The 9,288-nt window shown below is 39.1% G+C and overlaps 1 long non-coding RNA gene across 1 annotated transcript; it reads right to left on the bottom strand.

Annotated features, from left to right (window-relative positions):
- Nucleotides 1-1,156: 1,156 nt before the first annotated feature.
- On the bottom strand, nt 1,157-3,202 carry LOC138057872 (uncharacterized). The gene is made up of 2 exons (XR_011133740.1): nt 3,086-3,202; nt 1,157-2,967 (listed from the first exon to the last, which is right to left on the bottom strand). It is a non-coding gene; the product is annotated as an uncharacterized lncRNA (long non-coding RNA).
- Nucleotides 3,203-9,288: the final 6,086 nt, after the last annotated feature.

Here is a 9,288-nt window from a genome sequence, read left to right as displayed (position 1 = left end):
CAGCCCCGTCAGCCGAAAAGAACTAGAATTTAAAGGTGTACATATCAGTGCGCCACGCATACCCTTGAGCACTCGAACAGAGCGAAGAGCACTGTAGTATCGTGCTAGTCGTTGAGGCCCTCAGAGCTAAAAAACTGTACGACCACATTCGAACTATCTTCAAACAAAACAATCAAGGCGTTAATTCAACCGATTCGTAAAATTAAGAGAATTCGAAGAATTTTTCCTAGAAAGAATATGGCCAGATTTTACAGGTAGAAGTTTTGATTCTTGTGGTACACAGTCCGGTAGTCCTTCTCATGACTACATTCACGGCCTGGGCGATCGCACTTCAATTAATTGTGTTTTGTTGAAGAGTGTTGCGTAAATTCAAAACTACCTAAAAGCAAAAAAAGAGCAACTTTCCGAATTCTCAACGACCAAGGACAAGCTATACGTCTAGTCGTAAGGAAGGTGAACAAAAGTACACACAGGGAGGCGGGATTTCGCAGTGATGTTGGAAGGAAAATCATGGCTGAATGAAAAGAAAAAAATTGGTCCGCAATGCGTACTTGGGGTCTTATGCTTAGCTTAACTCCATTCAGCCCTTACAGAATTTGGTACTACGGTCTCACTTTTACCATGCGTGATTGGTTCAAAATTTGCCATAACAATGCAGCAGTGAAATGAGTTCCTTAAGTATGCTTCAAATTTCAGACCTGTTCAGAATTTTACATCGATGACTTGCCACTAAAATTTCTCTTAATGCCATTTGCACAGTTTAGACAACCCTTGCTGCACGCTACGTCATCTCTATCAGCTATTTGCCAGTAACAGAAGCACTAGATAAGAAAGAAACAAGCATGGCACTGTCATACATTCATATGATCTTACAAATGATCAAAAGAATGCTGAAATTCAACTCGAATTCTAAGATGAATCATCACTAGATGAGGCGTTCAATGAACAAGTACTCTCAGAGCTTGGTGCAAATCCCCACACTACTGGAAATCAGTCCATCACCAGTAACAATGTATAAACAGCCAAGAGAAATATCTGATGACCAATTACGTCGATCAGTTACATGTAGATCATTACATAATAAAAAACGCAACCTAAAGCTTACAACAGGGTGCTTTCATGGACTAGAAATAAAATGAAAACCTCAACAGTCTGAAGTCACAAAATGTTGAACCAGTTTATTTGTTTATAATTGGAGGTGGTGGTGCTGGGAAAAGCCATTTGATTAAAACACTTTACCACACTGTAGTAAAAACCTATAGACATGCTCCAATGAATCCTGAGATTTCAACAGTGTTACTAGCAGCATCTATTGGAGTAGCAGTAATAAACATTGATGGTACACACAGCATTAGCAATACCTAAAAATACAGGTGATGATGTGGAGGAAAATCCAGGTCCTACAATGTTTGACATCATTGATCCAACAACCACTGTGTCCCCTGACTCTAGTCAAGGAAATGAAGCAACCTTTGGTGTGAATGCTGGAAGCAATGTGTAGCAATGTCACATACTGCTATGATATACCACCAAATACAAGATATTAGTTTGTGGGCTAATTCTACTTTGAACAATATTTTGGTTATTGGAAATAATCTATACAGTTCTATAACATGTTCTGTGCAAACAAATGACTATTTGCTGATAACTGATGTTCCAGACATGGTTTCAATATTTGATAAAGTGTATTCATTACAATATACACCCTTTTAATAAGTCTAATATATGCCGTTTTCCGCTAATGACGTCAAACTAATGCTTTTAAAATTTATTCAGAAATGTACAAAGGCTTCAAAAAAGAAAAGAAGTCAGAAAAGTTTTAGGCCTTTGTACATTTCTAAATAAAATTTGAAAGCAAGAGTTCGACGTCATTAGCGGAAAACGGCATATATTAGACTTATTAAAAGGGTGTATAGTGAGTCATTTACTGGAAGTTTGTTCATGACATCAAACATTGGTCCATATATGTCTCTTAGAAATTCACTTCTAGGAGTATTTTCAAACTCTCAACGGAATTACAATTGTTGTTTGTTAACTAATGGCATTAATACACTATATTGCAATAAACACACTTTATCAAATATTGAAACCATGTCTGGAACATCAGTTAACAGCAAATAGTCATTTGTTCGCACAGAACATGTTATAGAACTGTATAGATTATTTCCAATAACCAAAATATTGTTCAAAGTAGAATTAGTCCACAAACTAATATCTTGTATTTGATGGTATAATACCAGGAAGTGACATTGCTACACATTGCTTTACCAGCATTCACACCAAAGATTGTTTCACTTCCTTGACTAGAGTCAGCGGACACAGTGGTTGTTGGATCAATGATATCAAATATTGTAGGACCTGGATTTTCCTCCACATCATTTGCTTGCCTTATAAGCAATGGGATATAAACATTGTCAGCACATCATTTGTGCAAACCAAGACATCACCTCATTACACGACTTGTAATGTCCAACAACTTGTTTTAATGTTGGCAAGTAAAACACATTTAAGTAAAACATCATAAGCATCGTATTCCAAAATCGCCCTCGCACACCTGAAAATGCATCCTTGACTTTCACAAAATAGTTGTGACAGCCGATCCTTGACTGGTATTGTTCGATTGTTGTTCCCATGCTGGCGGCTAGTAGCAGACAACAGTAAGAGTACGAAAAACTATTCTTTGAGAGTGCAAAACTCTAATTCAATGCCACCATTTTTTAGAGTACAATAACTCTTTCAGTTTGGGATGTAACCCACACCGACATTTCAAGCCGATAAATACTGGTTTGTGATAGCTTGTGAGATACTTGTGAGGTATGTGGTGCGCAACGGATTTTGAGCCAATGAATGTGGGCTTGCGAAAGCGTCTTAGCTTCAGTGCATTGTGCACTAAACACAAGCCGAGTCTAAATATGTTGACTTGCTAGAGTAAACAACTCCCGTATCGATTCCACTCAGCGACGTCACCTGGATGAAATAACAAAGAACAAACAAGGCAGGCTAGGATAGTTAATTTTCGAAATGAAAGAAAGCAAACCAATCTGAAACAGCACGACAGATCAATTTTGAAACACAAATAACTTACCTTACAACTAATTTGCGACGGAAAACTCTTCAAATTTTTCCCAAAACAGGGAAAACGACCGCAGATTTATTTGCAAACAACGAACGCTAGAAGCAATGGCCGACACCATTCTCGTCCCCATCGCCCTTTTCGTTTCTCTTAGCCGGCGGGGCCTTGGCACAAAAGGGCGATGGGGACGAGAATGTGGCCGACACTTGAAAACAATGACCTCGCAATTACTAGTACCCAGTCTACAAGCCAGACTGTCACGTGTGTTCTCGTCCTCAAAGTGACAAACTGACAAGATCTGCCTTTGACTTAGGGGTCTTTACGCATAATGCATAAGACCCCAACAAACAAATAAGCCTGGAATCAACGGAACAATCTAGACCACAAGACTTAGTGAAGCATAAGATTCATTCCAATTTGGAGGGGGGAGGGTCTCACTTGACATACTGTCGCGTGCCTTCAAAATCATGTTTGATTTTTTGATTGACATACGGTCTCCATCAGGAACAATAGCCAGCAATCACACAGAAGTAAGCGCTAGTGGTACAGGCGTTCAGAGCTGAGAAAAACTGCGGCCAGTTTAAAACTGTCTTCAATTGAAACAAACAATCAAGACGTTCAACCGATTGGTAAAATTAACAGCATTCCAAGAATTATTCGTAAGAAGAATATGGCCAGATTTTACAGGTAGGAGTTTTAATTGTCGTGGTACATGTTTCATTTAAATGCAGACCTTCGGATATTACAGAGCTTTACAGATTGTTGGCTTTTATACTTCTGCGGATCCCATTTTTAAATATGCGCTCTGGCTAAACATTTTCTGTCTGTCTGCGTACAGAAATTTCTTTTTATCGAACTGTGCGTGCGTTAGTTGCGTTGAGAGATCGATCGACCGTATAGTAGTCTTGAGCTCTGTGACGTCACCTCCTTTGCGAATCAAGACGAAATGGAAGATTCCTCGATGCTTTAATTTGTAGCAAAAATGGATAAACATACATACTTACATACATACTTTATTGAACCTCCCCAAAGGGGCTTTTCAGGAACAATAATAATTATAAAATAATAATTTACATAATTATTTAAATTATTTACAAGATTAAAATAACCAATCATCACTATCAATTACATAACTACTTATCACGATATCAATCACTTCCTAAAAAATCCCTTAGCAGTTTGTTCCTTAAACGCTTCTTAAAGATTATTTCGTTGCTACAAAGTTTCAAATTAGATTCCAAGGAATTCCATATGCTAACAGTTCGGTAATAAAAAGTTCTCTGTCCAGAGGCAGTTTTAAAAAGAGGGATATTTAAAAATTGGGAACTCCTGGTTGTATAACTATTTACATCAGAACGTTTGGTGAAAATAGTGCTCAGATATTCAGGGGCACGACAATTCATACATTTAAAAGCCAAAATGGTATTTCGATAATAAAGCTGACTGGATACTGGAAGCCACTTAAGGCGTTTCAGTTCAGGCGTAACATGATCATATTTCCGAATTCCACTTACTATTCTACACGCAAAGTTTTGTACCGATTGTAGTTTGTCGATATTTAACTTCGAGCAGTTGGCCCACACATTCGAACAATAAAACAATTTGCTAAAAACTAAGGCATTAATAACTATCAAAAGGGTCTTTCTGTCGAATGCATGTTTGACGCGGTTAATCTGCCCGAGAGAAGACATGCATGACGAAACGATCTTAATAATGTGATTGTTGTACGATAAATGAGGGTCCAATAACACTCCCAGGTCCTTTGCAGTTTCACTAGGTGATAAGTCCTTCCCTAATAAAGATAGGGTGATATCTTGAAGCTTGGGTAGCATTTTTCTGGTACCAAACACCATAAGTTTGGATTTATCAGGATTTAGCAGTAAATAGTTTCTGAAGCACCAGTTACACACTTTAAATAAATCTTCATTCATTTCTGCCACGGCAATGTCTTTGTTCTCATCAGAAGCTTGAAGGAGACTTGAAGCTTTGTATCATCTACGTAGCTATGGGAAATGCATTTCTGTGGAACAGCAGGAAGGTCGTTTACATAAATGCTAATTAAAAAAGGAGTGGGCCCAGGATGCTACCTTGTGGGACACCACTACTTAGTGGCAGGGACTCGGACAACGTAGAGTTTATCCTTACAACTTGCTGGCGATCACTGAGGTAACTGCGAAACCACTGGAGACAGGTGTTAGAGGCGCCAACATCCTTCAACTTAATAATAATAAAGGAGTTTAGTTTCTAAAAAAGCTGTGATGCTGCGTCGGTTGGGGGATGTGAAACATAAAAATGTGGTGATCAACTGAGTTAACTGGGTAAAATGACCACCGTATAAGAGAAATTTGAAAGCGACATTTCAAGGGTTAGCCCTTCTTCATAGCGAATTCGCATTTTCTGCCACTATACTTTGTAAATATAATTCACTTGATCCTCCATTCGAAGATCGTGTCACCACCAAACAGATCCATTGTTTCTGTTATTTGTTCTTTTGTTAAACCTCAAGGGTGGTCTCCAATCACGTGAGACCTTGTAGGAGCTACGAGGCTACCGAACTAAAGCCTGGTTTTCACTAGCGACGCAAACACAAGCTCAAGCATAAAGGCGCTTTAATATCTCACCGTGAAAACGGGGTTGACGCAAGCATAACCACAAGCACATGCACAAACACAAGGATCAAAATATTTCCTTTTCCTTGAGATTGCGCTTATGCTTGCGTTCGCTTGCGTCGTGTGAAAACGAAACGCAGCAGAAGCAGAAGGAAATTTGCTACGTCTGGCCAATTAAAGCACTCCTTCCATATTACCCACGTCTGAGCATTTGAACAAAATGGGATGCCGTGGTTGATTTTGATGATTATGTCGACGATCGTTTTCACTAACATAAGCTGCTTATCCTTGTGCTTGTGCTTGCGTCGGTAGTGAAAACCAAGCTTGAGTATTTGCAGTCCGACGATTTTTAGCCATCCGTGACAAACTTAGATGAATTTCGATCGGTCCGAACCTGAGTGGTTTTCCGGGCGATAGTTTGCCAAACGTGTCATTGTCATAAATATTGATATCGTTTCCATAGCTAAACCACTAAATGCAAATGCTCAGTAAAAATATGACAGCGTGACGAATAAAAACAATCAAAGACCCAACTTCCGGAGCCAGAGTAGTATAAACAGCCTGCAACCCATGCCCATCAGCACTCGAGTCAAAAAGGAGCGCGAAGTGCGCGCTAGTTGTGGAGGTTTTCAGAGCTGAAAATTAAACCATCTAAAAACAAACAATAGAGCTGGAGGTTCAACCGATTCGTAAAATTAACAGCATTCGAAGAATTATCCTTAAGGAGAATATGGCCAGATTTTACAGGTGAGAGTTATTTTTCTTGTAGTATTCATTTCAATAAATGAAGGCCTTCAGATTTTACAGATCTACTATCAGCTGTCGATATGACGTTAGGCTAAAAAATCTTTCGGCGGTTCGCGTACTTGTTTCTGAAACTCGTGTTTTAGTTGTGGTGTTTGCATAAATTGTAGTGAATTTTCGATACTTATTTGCATATGGAATATTTGTTGACTCCGATAACGGATCATGTGACCTAATTTATCCGGCAAAAACGAGTGCGAGTGTTCCTTAGAGGTTCCAAATGAAAGCACGAGGCCGCAAGCCGAGTGCTTTTATTGTTTCAAGGAACCCCTGATGAAACACGAAGCACGAGTTTTTGAGATGACTTCTCAAACGAAACCATTAAAACAGCATTGATACATTTTTTCCAATATTTGTCCTTCCCATATGAAAGAGCAATAATTTATGCATTGATGCAAGTTTGCCATTTTCCGTAATATTACGTACGTTGATATGCATAATTAATTGCTTTGATGCAGTTGGTGTCTGACCATGAGTGAAGAAGGAGAGGGCAGATTTAGGGCGCCGAAAACGGTTTACGAAGAACGCGAGTTAGTCGAAAAAGCTATTCCCTCGTCAACCAAATATAACAACCAATGGACGGTAACAATTTTTGGCGAATGGTAAATTTCTCGTTCGGTTATAGCTCCCGTTTTAGATCACGGAGGGCTCTTTAAAGATTATGATTTACACAAGGTCGCACAGCTTTTAGACTGCGAGTGGTCTCTATTTTCGGCGATGGATTGTGGGGTTGGTGAATTACACACGCGCGCACGAAATTGCGAGGAGACGCTCCCCTCGCGACGCTTCTCCTCGCAATTTCGCGCGCAGGTGTGTATTTCGCCCGGCCCACAATCCGTCGCCGAAATTGGATACTACTCGCAGTCTACGTACACAGCTTTCTACCAGCATTGAAGAAATGGATGCAGTAACCTTGAATTACTGGCTTAGCAAGCTTGATTGAGGTGGTCAAGAAGTCGACGAGATGTATCCACCAAAGACCGTTTATGGAGTAATTAGTGGTATCCGACGCCATCTAGAGGAGAAGAATTTTGCACACGCGTTAAATTCTCTTGATAATAGCGACCGAAGGTGAGGTGAATAGCTTTTTCTAACTGTTCTGTGAAAATCAACGTTAATTACATCAAATAATATTCAGGTCATTTCTGCAATTGTTCTTAACGATGAATTAATTATTGAAAATGCTCATTAAAATGCAAGAGTTTGATCTGAGATCAAAACCATGTTTAATCTCAGATCTGAGTGTTCATTGGGTATCAAGGTTCATGCATGTGACCCAATTATGTCTTATTTATTGGCTGTTGCCCTCATCAATAATTATTGAGAATTATTGATCATCTTGAGCGGCAGTCACTGACAACAGTGACTGTCCTGCGGCATTTCGAAATTGTTCTTTCAAGTGTAACTGACAGCATCAATTCAATTTTTGCTGCAACGCTTCTATTCGCATATTGATTTCCGCTAATCTAGCCGGAAGAAACAAAAGATTCTGGTAAATTAGTGTAGGTCATGTAATACTGAACTCAAAGAGGAAATAGAAGATTTCTTTATGCTTTAAGTGGTAAACTAGAGTAGGTCATGTGATCCTGAATTCGAAGGTGGTTTCATTACCAAACAGATCGAGGAAATGCATTAGCTAATTTTACCACAGTACAGAGATCCATAGATTTGTGGTCACTTGTGCAGCTAAATATTTTCAGTCGATTTTAGTGTCATTCCCTACAAAATGAAGCTCGATTATATAAAGTCATTTTAGATCATCCGATGACTCTGGTTTGCACTTCCCCGTTTTCTTATTTTATCTTTCTCATAACAATGGCACGGGGAGTATTCTCTTTTCATGGGATCGAAAAAAGTACTTTACTTCAAAGAGTGACGTGTTCTCTCCTTGTCTCTTCACACGCGCTGGGCCGCGAAATGATGATGCTACACAATATGCACACGCTAACTGAGTCAATTGCAAAGATCATTTAATTTGACGAGGATGGAAAAGTCAAAGCCTAACACTCAGTTTATAGCCTCCGTTTTGGGGACTGATTTTCCAACTTTCCTTTCTGAATTCACAGCCATGAAACTTACACTGTATTTAGAAGTCTCTGGTTACATTTCTTTTAGCACCAGATTTTATGAAAAAACGATCAATTGAAGTGCACTTTGGAGGTAGCACAGCCAACCAAAAATGAAAAAGAGAGAGATGAACTCTACCGAACGATAGCGAATACGTATAAACGGGGTACAATTCAAATTTTAAAAATCGGAGTATCGAAACATGATTTATAATGTAAATAAATGATGTATGTTAATTAAAATCACAGAATCGGAGAATGATTTCTAGAGCATGTAAGGTAAAATCGTAGAATCGGAAGAATAGGAGAATCACAACATGATTTCAAAAACATCTAACGGAGACTTCAATTGTAAAATAGGTAAAAATCTTAGTGGTAAATCGGTCGGGAGAATAGCATCCCCGGCTAAATCGGTTTGTACTATTTTACGATTTAGCCATAATCGCACTGCTCTTTACCACAGTGGAGAGATCTATAATTGTAGGTTTGCTACTTCTATTACAGTTCAGTCGATTTTCAGCCATCTACGACAAAAGGATAGATGAAAACGATCGTTTAGACCGACGGAACGTCCAAACGATCGTTACTGAGTGTTCCTTTCACTTGATCCCACGAAGCGGCATCTAGTTTTCCTTTCTTGTTTCTTGTACTTCGCATCAGTGCACTGGCGATAAATTCAATATCAACACAGCGGCTTTTAACCAGGTTCTATCGCTAAAACGACTCTCCAAATCCC

This window comes from Montipora capricornis, chromosome 7 (genome assembly GCF_036669925.1).
Source record: "Montipora capricornis isolate CH-2021 chromosome 7, ASM3666992v2, whole genome shotgun sequence".
NCBI lineage: Eukaryota > Metazoa > Cnidaria > Anthozoa > Scleractinia > Acroporidae > Montipora > Montipora capricornis.
This window is presented reverse-complemented; position numbering and strand designations above follow the sequence as displayed.